Source organism: Hippichthys cyanospilos, chromosome 5, assembly GCF_059441005.1.
Source record: "Hippichthys cyanospilos isolate Australia breed blue-spotted pipefish chromosome 5, RoL_Hcya_1.0, whole genome shotgun sequence".
NCBI classification, from domain to species: Eukaryota; Metazoa; Chordata; class Actinopteri; order Syngnathiformes; family Syngnathidae; genus Hippichthys; species Hippichthys cyanospilos.
In genome coordinates, this window is record NC_142373.1 from 16,354,343 (window position 1) to 16,368,296 (window position 13,954).

Here is a 13,954-nt window from a genome sequence, read left to right on the forward strand (position 1 = left end):
TCAAGACTTTATTGAAATCATAAGCTAAAAAAATCACTTTTTCTACCAATGAACTGGCAAAGGTGCATAACATGTATTCTACTGTTCATATGGATTGTCTTTTTTGTTTTACTTGGACATTCGTAACAAACTCCTTTCATTTGCTGACTTTGCTGTATTGACAGATGATAGAAAGACGATGAGAGGTTTACATTAGCCTAATAATTCTTGTTTCTATCCAGGAGTTGACTGTATTATTGACTCACTTCGTTGGACCGAACCGAAATGATGAAATTTATTGTAACAGCTCGCTCATTTGGTCATGATCCTCTGGAATTGGGCCTAGTCCATCCCAAGGAGCATTCTTGTCTCAAACAGTACATTATGTATGTCTGTTATTGAACTTCAGACAATGTATCTTAGTGCATTTGTCGTCTTTGTCCTTGGTTTACCTGGAAAACCTTGTACGACCTGAAGCATTCCTCCATCCAACTGCAAGTTTTCATCCATGGTTCTGTGCTTCAGAATATCTCATTGTATTCATACGCAACTGACATGGTACAGTATATTCAGACGTTTGTGTTCCATAACTCGGTGGCTTTCCTTGATTAACAATTCCAAGAGTTCCAATTTGATCTGAAGCTCCTCTGTGTGTCCTTCACAAGTTCTATCTGTGTTTTATTGGGTTTTCATTGGGTACTCCAAGTTATTCACACATCTCAAACATATTTCTTCTTTTCCCGGCGAATTTTCCTATTAGTGGTCACCTCAGCGTGTCATCCTTTTCCATCGCAGTCTATCTTGTGCATCCTCCTCTCACCAATTGCCCCCATGTCTTCCCTCACTACATCCATCAACGTTCTCCGAGGTTATCCCCTAGCTCTCTTTCCTGGCAGTCCATAAATATCACTCTTCTACCCATATACTCGCTATCGCTCCTGTGGACTTGCCCAAACCATTTTTGTCGGCTCTCTCTAACTTGACTCGCCATTTATTTGCTCTCCTGGACAACATAGGCAGTGATCAATTGTGGCATGGTATCTATTTATGCAGGGGACACCATTTAGGATAAAGCAATATCTTCATTATTAAACCGTTTCAATGCTGTGTTGTTAGGAATCTTTTTCGACAGGTTTAAACTGTCCCGCCTGTGACGGCTGCAAAGACTTCAGTCCCTGTCCACGTTCTACGCCGATTAGATTGTCAACACACTTTTTGCACTCCTGCCACCGCTTGACAAGGTTTTGTTCTCTGCGTAGCCTTGTTAGCGTCCTAGCATTGACATTTTAGAAGGTGTTTCTGATGAAAGCAAGGCCGCCTTTACTGTCATCTGCAAGCTTTCTGAGAATAAAGCAGACCTTTTGTTTCCTCAAAAACAAATGTATCTTCCTAACTTTAACTCTGCTTGGGGTCCGGCCAGCACATGTGCTTCCAAGATGTGAGCGTCTCTTTTTGTCTTTCTCTTGCTGTTTATTTCTCCCTGTCCTTGTCGCTGTGTATCAGGCTTTGCCGCAAAAGGATCTATTCTGTTTTTCCTTTGAGGTCTCCATGGTGACAGAAGGTAGCGTTGCCAAGGTCTTATCTGTTTGGCTGCACCTTAAGGTTGCTTGACATTCGCCATTATATACGTGTCCTGGATTCAATTTATCTTTGAGATAGTCATAATGCTTTTCCATTAAGCCAACTCGGTCTATTCAGGACTTACAGCCAGCCCCTTTTGCTATTTGTCCATCTAGCAACCGTAGACTAAATAAAGATGTTATCATAGAGGTTATGTCGCCATTTACTGAATCTAAATCGGTGTCCATGATGTTTAGGTGAAAGAAAATGAATGAAACCATCTACACTGTGTATATATAACTGCAGGTTGTTGTTTTTTTTTCTTTGAAGTTATTAATCCAAGATTGATGTCATTACTGTAGACTTTTCCTGAAGTATTGGAATCTTACTTAGCTTAAAACTATAATATTTAGTCTAAAGTCTTTGTAGGATTAAGCTAAAATCGATCTTAAATCTCAAACTCAATCGATACACTTAGAGATTGATTGAGAGGTGAGGGTGTAGTCCATCTTTTGCCCCAAGTAAGTTGGGGTAAGATCCAGCTTCTTGCAACACATAACGTAATAACCCTTGTGTAAAATAGATGGCTGGATAAACAGGTGCTTTATTGAACCGATAAAAGGAGTTGAAGATACAGTACACAGTAATCATTTAAATTAAGACTATCCGAAGAACAAGGATGGATTTCCTATTGGAGCTTGGATACTCAAAATTGCTATGAAATTAAATATTCCAAGACACACCGACTCATTCCTGAGGACACGCCCATGCAGTCATCATCACTGACTGCAGATGATCACTTTACATTCATTTGGTCAATCACTGAAGTCAACGTGCGACTGATGTGGTAGTACGCGACGTGATTTCCTTCGTAATATTTGAATCCAAACCAACTAAGTCAAGAAATAAAAGAAAGTGGTCGGTCAAATATGTCTCAAATTGATTTTCATGTTAGCTGATGCATCGTGTTGGTTTTGTTCTTTGAACAACTTGATGTTCATGGTTCATTTTGCGCGCCATAAAAAGAGAACTCATAATGCGCATATGAAACTGGTGGGGTTTAGTTCCTCCAAAAAGGTTAAAAAAAGGGCTATGAAACGAAACAATTATTTTTAAAAAGTATCATGAAAAATATCATGTTTTTAGTACTTACACTTGTTTGTATATTGTCCCTCTAAATTCCTGCTTTATCCCAATCGCTTATTGAGTCGTAATTGTTACACCCGATGAATAGCAGATGTTAATAATTAGCCACGAATAACGATTAAGTTAAGATATAACCAGGCTTGGTGTGAACGTATAAAGTGCCACTTCTGGGCCTCACATTTGACGCCTAACAGCTTGGCACGGTTACCTCGGCTGCTCTTGCGAGCCAACAGCGGAGCCCAGAGCAGCTGACAATCATAAGATCATATCGTTTTTTTTATTCTATACAAATTACTTGCACATGTAGAGCGCTGCCTCGCCCTCAGGGTTAAGCACTCATCGGAACCCATAGCGGGAAGGGAGCAGGACAGGTTGCTTGAGTAATAGATCTACTTTCAGTTAACCGCCACTACGTTACTCACGACGTCTCTCGGCGTACCGCGTGTTGTGTTATCTCCGGCAACGTCCGCAGCCAAATGATTTCCAGAGATAGGCCTTGTTTAATGTTTCTGCTTATCCTCTCCAGTTTTTGAGCACACCTTTAATGTCGGATTACGCTCAAAGCAGGAGTAACCGGACAGGGCAAGCCCACATGGCAAACAATTACATTCAATGTCATTTTGTCGGCTTTGAGCTCAAGGGGAGCGGCTGATGGATTGCGTTGTTTCCATATCAAAAGAGAGGCCTTGGCTTCGGGATCACTGCACATCAATGGTGTATGTTGGAAGTGTGACTGATAAATGAGGAAAATGATAGGGGGAAATAGTCCTGTGGCGCTACAAGGCCACTCAAGCTCAAGGTCCAGATGTCTTTCTTGTTGCTGGCGCTTCGGGGGCGGGGTGCGAGTCGCTGGACGGGCTGACACTTTGGCCTCCGCGGCACCCGGCGCGCGAGAAGATAAAACCTGCAGCAGCCGTCCGCATTCATCACGGCCCTAGTAAATGTCAATGCAGGAACTCCTCGAGACGTTAGCCGAGGTGAATCCGAGCAAAAAATACTTTGTAACCTGGAGCGTCGCTTCTTGCGCCAGCGTCTGGGATATTGTGTCCTGCGCATACGTGACCCAAGCACGCATTATCTTTATTTTAATAGCCCATTAATGCACAATATTATGGCCCTTAGCTGAATATTAATCTTATTTATTGTGAGCCATAACATTGTTTGCAGCAGCGCCCTTATGGAGATGTCTTTTATTGTGTTTATAAAAATAAATAAATAAATAAAACAGGGTGGAACCTGTAATGTTTAGACATTGGTCAACCTGTTGGAATTTAGAGAGGGGGGGGGGGAGCAATGAAAAAGAAGTTACATGGTGAAACTTATGCCATCATAAAACATTTCAAACCTGCACACGGAATATTTGTTAACATTGTAATATTTTTACCTCATTCACTGCCACTGACGGCTATACACGTCAAAGATCTCTTTTCAATGAGATAGCTGTGGAAAAAGTCAACTAATTGTCCAAAGTATTAAGTGGAAAGCAACAGTTTAACCGCTCATTGTATGCATGTCCCATGCCTTCTGCGCATCTATATAAGATGTGGATTTAAATGAAAATTGCAGTCGAAAAACGCGTCTTTAGCTAAACGCCACACTGAGTTTGTGGCCCATTGGATCTACATTTAAAAAAATGAATTGGAAAATAATTGGTGGCAAAAGTGTCTTGAGGACAAGCTACACATTGAATAATACATCAAATATCTGGATCATGGCCCTTCAACTGAAGCCATTCTTATTTCAATTGTTTGTCTTTTTAACAAGCGTTCTGAGACACAACAATAATTTACCAGAAGGTTGTTTCAACTTTCCTCTCTCTCTGAATGCAGTAAAACAAAATGAATAGCCTAGTGAGACTTGTTTTCCTGTGAACCAACTATGAATGTATGCTCATTCATATCCATCTGTCTTATTGCTAAATCCCGCTGCCCTTTCATGTTGTTTAGCTCATTTCCTACGCGTAACGTGATTCCGGAATTTGAAGATGTAACGATCGTCGATCAGCGCTTTGATGTTTTGGTTTTTGTTTGGAAATCCAGATCCATTATAAATGGACATCAGACAAATAAACACATGGCAGGCTTCCCCAGACGTCCTTGGAGGCTCGCAGAGCTCCGACGGAGACAATGCTTCATCCTTCATGAAAGGGAATAACAAATCCAAGAGCGTGCTCGTACCAGATCCACAGTCTTGGAATGGGTGCAGAAAATATGCATTTCCCAGCATTTGGACACGGTGTTATTTAACCCTCTCCAAAGGGCATAAATCCAACCTCATTCTAATCCTGTGATGACTTGTAAACAGTCTACCTCTCAGTTGACCTGCCTTGTAAACTCCTTTAAAAAATATTCGGCCCTATAATCCTAAAATGTCTGTCGACTATTTTTCTTTCCCTGCACAGTGATTTTTGCGTGTTGAGTGCCGCTTTGAGAGATGATTTCATGCGTGTGGGCTGTCCAGACAGACTGGCTCGCACCTCCACTCCTTGCATTTGAATTATAAATGAGTTTCTTGCCGAATACCGCAAGGAACAGACGTAGTAGACATGTGCTTAAACCTTGTGTGGTATTTCATTTTTGAGTGGTTTTCTTCCACATCATTCACACAGTAGTAGTGTGATAACTAAGCGGCCGTTCCGTGTTGAATTTTGATATGCTGTTGCTATCCGGGTGAAATTTCAGCTCCCAAGTATGTTTCTCCTTTCAATGCTTTCCCTTTGATTTGAAATGCTTTTGATGTAAGGATAAAAAACTAAATACTGGACAAGAGTAATCAGAAAAATAACCCTAAAGGTTTAAGAAATTATTTCCAGGGTGAAAATTTTCAATCGTAAAACCTTTGAACGTTCAGCCAATATGAACAGTAGCTTTCGATCATACGTGCGCATAATTGTATAGATTTGGGCCGATTACTCTCATTATAAAAAGTTAAGGTTTCAAAAGCCGCTAATTCCGCCTGTCACCAATAATGAACAAAGGGGACTCCTAAGCAGGGCTCACCATGATTGGTTGCTTTAAAAGTCGAGCAGACGAGCCCCCTCTTTGAAGTTAATTGGGGCTTTCACAATTTTTTCCTCCTTGGCAAGCAAAAAGAGGATGGGTGACCAGTTACGCATGGAGGAGGAGGGAGGGAGCAGGATGAAAGAGACACTACGCTAATGCTGTAGTAAAATCATAATTACAGCAAATGTTTGTGAGGAAAACATTTCTGGGCCATAAATATAAAACACTCCAATGACAAACAATAAATACGCCTGCAACTCAGCACGCCTTCTGGCGCACCATGACAACATATTCTTATGCTATTGCTTAAACTAGTTTGTTGCACGCCATTTGGGATCTCGAAATTTTGTCAAGACCGTCGTAAACAGAGGACTCCCTGTACAAGCAACAGTTTTTCAGACTCTGTATCCTCACTATGCACTATCAAAACACAAATCATTGGAATAGATGCTTGGGCACTTGCTTCATTGGCTATTTATTTGAGAAAGAGTCTCAGCAAATACTAATAAACAGATGAAGCGTTATTGACAATTGCTGACCTCTACTGACCATTAAAAAAAAAAAAAATACCAGTACAGTGGGCCTCCAGGTTACAGCGTCCCTGGCTTATGTTTTTTTTGTGGAATACTGAGTTTTTTCGTCCCCGCTTTCAGGTATTTTCCCTGCTTTGCGACAAAAACAACTGTCATGACCCTAGGGGGTTGGCTGTATTTGTGTTGTTTTGTCTCCATCTGCAGGCGTTTTTAGGTCATTTGCACTTATTTTCTGTTGCCGTCAATGCCCCCATGCAACACGTCACTACAATGCTGGTCTGCTATTGGTCGGCCTCACTCGTTTCAAAATGACGGAATTGTAAAGCTTCGGTAAAGCGAATGGTTACAAAACCATATTTATAGTGCATTTTACTGATTGATTCAAACTTGAATGGGTTAGCCATGGGTCCCAATATTGCTAGTGATGTTAAAGAGAGACTTAAGAAGATGATTTATATGGAAATATGAAGAAATACGAAGCTAGCCTAGCCTAGGCTACCCTTACTAGGAAATATGGGCATAACAAGTGGCACTCAAAGGTAAATAAATCCTTTCTATATTTTTATTTAAGATGTTTTCATGATTGTATACATGTATATTATACATAGGTAGCACTTACTATATTATTTGGTACCAATTTTTAATATGTATTTACAATTTTGATGTTTTTACCTGGGGTTCTAAACATATTTCCTATTTAACATAGGTTTGGATTGCCCGCCATACGGAGAATTCACCTTACGAGCCCAACCCCGGAACGGATTAATCTCGTAACACGGGGGCCCACTGTACTTTATTTTTATTAGTCGTCAATAAGAACGCATTCATAGGCAGGCATTCCACTCACTTGACGCTCCCGGCCTTCGACAACAAACAAACAAAAATAAAAATGTCTTCCATGCAATGACAAAGGCACAATGTCACTTTGGTCACGGTGGTATTTAAGAGGCTTTTTCCTCTTTATATTACACAGGCGTCAGAGCCGCAGATCCTCCGCCCTCATAAACGCACCCAGAAGGGAATGATTACTTCTCAAGATGTGGAGATGATTTTTTTTTTTTTTGAAGCATGACTGACTATTCTGTCCAACAGTTCTATCGATGTTGTGAGCCATCTCCATCACCTTGAAGCACCCTGCTTTTGCACAACACTGATGCTCATGCCCTATATTCAGATTCCCAACACATCCATAATTAGTGTTTGGAGTCCTTGGTGACATGCCCACGTTCCCTCATGTAGCAACAGCCGGAACGCATCACCAGAAATGCATTTGCATTCAACGCGTTTACGTTTTCGCTGCGTTCAAGCATTTTTCAGCGAGCCAATTTGTCCTCGGATTGTGAAACGTCAAGGATCTAATAAATCAGGACATTTTTTGCGCTGATATTATTAGCGGTATGAAGCGTGGGCTTTTGGGAAAGAATTTTAGAAAAGATTTATGAGGTCAATCATAAGAAATAGTTTTATTTTCTATTTTGTGGTCACATCCTTTGGAAAAAAAACAGACGGTCCAAGATGCAGGTTTTCATTAAAAATCAGACACATGACTCAAGTGATTTGTTCTGTAGCTCGAGAAAGCATCAAAACTATAGTCACCAATGAATATGTCAGTCTTGTATCGGCACTGTATTGATTTGGTCGGCATCCAACCTGCTCGTAAATTATCGGAAAGACTCCACATCACAACTGCGGACATTTACAATGTATAAAAGTATAACAGTTAAAATTGGTGTTTAATTTTGAAAAAGGCATTCAAGGAACTTGACAGTCATCCAATGACTCGACAGATTTCCATTCAAGTCATTCCAGTTATCGGTTTGAAGACACCGGACCCTTTTGGCTTTTTGACTCTACCGCAAACATCTGACTGTGGATGCCATTCAAGAAGCAATCGCTTGCTGGCTCTGACCAAGGACGGGAATAGTAATCCATTAATTGCTCATTAAGAATTCAGTCGCTTGTGTGGAATGGAATGTATTTGAGGACAAATAGAATTCTCTGCTTGGCTGGAACTCACAGAGGCACTCTTAAATAGTTTGCTGTTGAAAAAAGTCAGCGGTCGGGAAATTTGCGCAGACCTTGGCGACTCCTACTTGTGGCATTGTTCTGATCATCAAATACTGGCATGGAATCAGGACTTTAACATGCAGGGATTCTCAGATGAATATTAAAAATAACTCAATTTAGTTGAGCAAAGAAAAGTTCATTGACCTCATAAGAGGATGGGAGCCGGCAGATTTCCCAGTCTCTTTTAAAGAATATTTGAAAAACTATGAAGAAAATATTTTTGAAACATTAAAAAAAAAAAATTGCTATCATTGTGGCGGTTAGTGTTGAAAAGAAGCATGCAGAGATTGCTTTATTCCTGAGCTGCAATAACCATCTTTGACATCAATCAAAAGCAACATTCCTACTATGATGTGCAAGCATTTTTTGGATTTTTTTTTTTTTTTTCCCAGCCGCTTTAACGGTATTATATTGGATCTTTAACCTGTGTGCGGTATTTTGTCCAATCTTTTGATCTTTATATCAGAGGCATTTCACATCAAAGGGAACGCATTGAAAGAAAGCACTAGGGAGCTGAAATTTCACCCAGATGATGACCACATGTCAAAGTTAAACATAGTATGATCACTTAGTTATCACAATACCAGTGTGCCACCCCTTGGCTAAATTTACTGCCAGAATGATGTGCAAGAAGATGACCAAAGAATGTCAGACATACTTCATGAAGAAAGCTTGGAACTGTTTTAAATTGTGTAAGAAAGCGTGGAACCGTTATAATACTTGTGCAGTATTTTGTCCAATCCTTTAAATTTTACATCAAAGGCATTTCATATCAAAGGGAAAGCAGTGAATAAAGACAATAGGGAGCTGAAATTTCACAACAACAACATGTGGAAGTTCAACATGGCTCTACCATTTAGTTATCACACTTCAAAATTCTGCAAAAATCCCATGGGGGTAGCAGTACCAAATAGAGCAGAATGATGTGGAAGAAAATTATAAAAATACTGTGTTATCCTCCATTAAAATAAACAGCAAGAATATAATATGCGAGACCTCGAAATGTAAAAAGAATCGAAGCGATTTTTGGTTGTTTGGTTGGTTCATGAGATGATGATTCTATGCTATTTTTTTTTTGCTTGTGCAACCTTGAGTTGTGTAGGAAATGTGTGATATATAAAGTTGCCTTTTCTCGTCTCTTTTCTCACTTTTCTGCCTTTCTCGTTGATGTGCGCACACTCATGGCCAACGACAAGGCCGTCTTTTGAAACGAAACCCTGAATTCACTCTACTGGGTCTTCAGGGGTTAAGAGGTAATGGATCAATTTGAGACCTAATGGAGCAGCACTTTTAGCAAAAGACTGCATGCACTTAAATATATGTATTGCATTGAAACAAATGTCTTTACATTTTACATAGGCGATGCAACAAGCACAGCAAAACATTTATCTTCATTCTATTTTTGGGATCCTTCCATGATTCTCTCCTGTCAGTTTTTGGGAGGAATGCCTTGGCTTCATGGCTACAGACTTCATGAGTTAAAACATGACAAATCACTTGCAGCGGTAAAAAAGAGAGAAAAAAAAAAGTCCAACGATCGGGACTGCAAACATGCCAGAGGTTTTATTTGATTGTTGTGCCGTCTCCAGGACTCCTCAAATAAACTCGCACACTTGCTCGGTGAGATCCATCATTCAGTAAGTGTTTGTGGAAAGAAAGATGAGATATCTCGTGCAGGAAAACTCACTTTAGCAGACAATTCATGGACTTTTATTTTCCCAGCATGGGCCGCAACCCAGATTGTGTTGGTGTTGTTTGGCTTAAGAAGAGGGTGAGTTTTGTTTCCAACAATGCAGTTTTTCTTCAGTGGTTTTTTTTTTTTTTTTCACACATAACAGCGCCAATTTACGCAGTGACCCGGTTTATACCAGCTACTAAAACGTTAAATAAATCCTCCAGTATTTCAGTTTAAACTCGGGATACAGTACCGCAATTGCAATTTAGTTTGGAAGTTCCACGAATCTTTTAGACCCAAATGGTTTTCTAGTGAAAAAAATATACACAATTGTGTCTGTGTTTTTAAGAGAACGGTCTGAAAATTTAATCCAGAACCAAAAATGCTGAGTAAATAAAAGTTGGGCAACATTAGACTGTGTCTCTCCCTCCCTTGCCCCTATTTCATATTTTTGTGCTTTCTATTTTTTTTATTGTAAGTGTGTGTCTATGTTCGCAGCAAAGACATAGAGACCTGTCAGCTTGACCAATTATGGAAGGAAACACTCATTGACAATCACTTTTTTTTTCATTAGACCATTCATTGTATTCTCATACAACTGCGTTGCTCACACTAGTTCCCTGATGAGCAAATTCAATTTGTACTTGGTCTTGTGGCATACACATGGGCATTGGTTGTGTAGAAACCTAAAGTGGTACCTACCATGCCGTAAGTGTGAGATATCTGGCCAACGCACCAAAACCAAGCGACATTATCCCTACCAGATGCCTGCTTTGTAAACTCAAATTGCTTATTATCTAAGTGAGGAAAGTCTTACCAAAGTTGGTCAATAGATAAGTCGAATTTGGACCCAGATTATTCTTTATTCTCTAATGTTTCCAAGACACTGCTGGTTACATTGTTTTTCAAATCCAGTCAGTGTTCTGTAAGAAACAGTGCCTTTAAGCTTCAAGAGTTTTATTGTCATATGCATAGGAAATTCTTATTCTGTTCACTCCCCCCGGGCAGACTACATTCCATAATCGAGCAAATAATAAGGTAGGCAATAAAACAAAAACGGTTATAGAGCAATAATGGCAGTAATAATTAACCACTAATAAATAAATAGACTTACTACACATTCCGAGCATATTATGGCGTAGCTTGAGTGATACCTAAAAGATTGACGTCAACTGGTAAATTTTCCATGGTCTGAGGTGGTCTTAGCTGCGTAACAGAGGTGGAACAATGTTTGAGTGAAAAGGGATAGCTGAAAATTTGGACATAAATGTGAAATTTAACAGCTGATCTAAAGTGTTTTATTCATCCCACCAGACACTGGCACTGAAATTTTGGTGAGTTCTGTCTGAAAGCATAGTCGAATAACTGATGGCTTTATTTTCGCATCTCTGATCCGAATCCAGGTTCAACTGTGTCGGTTTCGTTTCATTTTGCGGGATTCTGAGTTATTGGAGCTGGAAAAGGATCGGATATCCTCGGATCAAAATCGGGCCTGTACCAATAGTTGTGTAGCTGATGTGCCAATTTGGACGCTTGTCCGATTCTAGCGTCAATCCTGTGATTGACCATTGAAAATTCCAGGGGGTTCGCCACCCCTTTCACATAAATGAGCTAAGCTAGAATCCAACTTCTTTGTGACAATGCAAGGATAAACAGTATATGAAATGGATTGACGTCGATTTGTTGTTCAAGGTTCGCTTTGCCTCGGAATTGACTGTCCTGCTGTGATCGACACTTCTCAAGCGGGATTTGAACGAAGGCAAGGGGACCCGACGCCAAAGGCAACACCACAACATGGGTTGCATGTTTCAAATGAAGCGACATCGCCGTGATTTTCTTTGAGAGGTGGTGAGGTAAAATCCATAGGAAATGGAGTCATACTTCCACATGCTGTCAGTCAGGTCTTTATTTACCGAAAGAGTGATCTGATGGGAAATTTGTCTTTTCATTCCATGCATGTAAGCTTGTCCTCACAAGCCAAACACACTCTGTGAGGTGGAGCTAGGAATGCAGGAGGCATGGTAGCTGTGAGAGCATACTTACTGTAATGAGAAGCAGACAGGAGGAACTATTGTTTTCCATCGCTTTCCCGGCTCAACCCCTGCAGGCTACGCAGCCATGAATATGCAAATAGGGACGGTTCTTCCTCTCTACATCAATCAACCTATCTGTATAATTAGCGGAGATGCTTCACCTAGCAGCTAAAAAGTTCACCCTGCGCAAATATTTCAACTACATGGTGAATAAAAGATGTGAGATGATAAATACACCACACAATTCCCACTGAATAAATCGAATCGCGCTGCCATATTGAAAAAAAGACTAGTTTTATTTCATATTCAATCTCAAAAATGTATATATATATATATATATATATATATATATATATATATATATATATATATATATATATATATATATATATATATATATATATATATATATACTTTCTGTTTTGAATAAAGGGATGGATATTGAAATGTATTTTTACTATACAATCCAGTGACAAAAATAACAGATTAATTGATCATTAAAATCATTGTTAGTTGCAGTGTGTGTTTGAACAATCCACTAACACATCCATGGCAAAGGTTTTGTTTTTGCCATGAGATGCGTAATTGCAACAACGTTAGAATCAATATGTTTTTTTTCAATATTTCAGGCACTTTGATGCACTTGGTTATTTATTTTTTTCAATTTTACACGAACCTGTAACCTGCTATCAACGCTGTAAACAGTAAAGAGTCACTGAAAGTTGATTTATAATGCTTTTTTCTTTTTTAGTGTTAAAAAGATACAGTTTTAGGTATATTTATATAGTTTTTTTGTATATTTCAGGCACTTTGATGCATTTGGTTATTTATTTTTCAATTTTACACTAACCTGCTAACAACGCAGTAAAAAGTACAGTCATTGAAAGTGGATTTATATTGCTATTTTTCTTTTGTTAAAAAGATAGTTTTAGGTATAGTTATAGAATTTTTTCTATAGTTCAGGTACTTTGATGCACTTGGTTGATTATTTTTTTTCAGTTTTACACTAACCTGTAACCTGCTATCAACACTGTAAAAAGTAAAGAGTCATTGAAAGTTGATTAGTAATCCTTTTTTTCATTTATTAATGTTAAAAAGATCCAGTTTTAGGTATATTTATATATTTTTCTAATTGATAATAATCTTATTCATATTGGGCTCGGCGAATTGGGGGCCGCGAAAGTTTCTCTCTTTTCTAGAGAGGCTTTGTAATTGCCCTAACCTAAAACCCAAAGTCTAAGACTATGCTATATGAGTTTGCCATAACCTGATCCTTAACCTCCACAGCCTAACAGTAAACCGAAAGTTTTCTTTAGAAAGTTCTCAAAACTAATGGGGTAAAAGTTTGGCGTGTCATTCAGATAATCTTTTTTTTTTTCCAATCCACCATAGAATCAAGAGGCAGCGATCAAGAAAGTGTGTTTGACGTTAACCTATCTGCCGCGAACATAAACCAGATGCAACAGACATCAGAGTGCTATTCTTGGCGGTCGACACAGGTCAGTGCTGAAGAACAAATCAGGCAACGGTTCTTAGTCACTGCAATGATTGCTTTTTGAATTATGGGCCACAGCTTCCTGTTCATACTTTGACAGAAAATAGCCGTTTCGTCTGCGAAAGGTGCTTTACTCATAACAATCGGCGAGTCTTCTCAGAGGTAAATCATCCGAGATGCAGCATCCGGATGTGTAGTACGCGAACATATGGTGGTTACTTCATTTCAATTTGTGGGATTCAAAGCCCTTAAGAATGCATTTACACTGTTAGAATGCCAAGGCCCATGTGGCCACATTCAGATATGGGAGACAGCAGCGTAAAAAAGGAAAAAAAAAAAACAAATCGGATATCCTCGGATTGGAATTATGCCTGTTCCAGAAGTGGATAAACAGATCGGGCTAGACCCCGTCGACGAGCGCCTTACGTAATCGAAAAATACACCGATCAATTATCGCCAAGCGC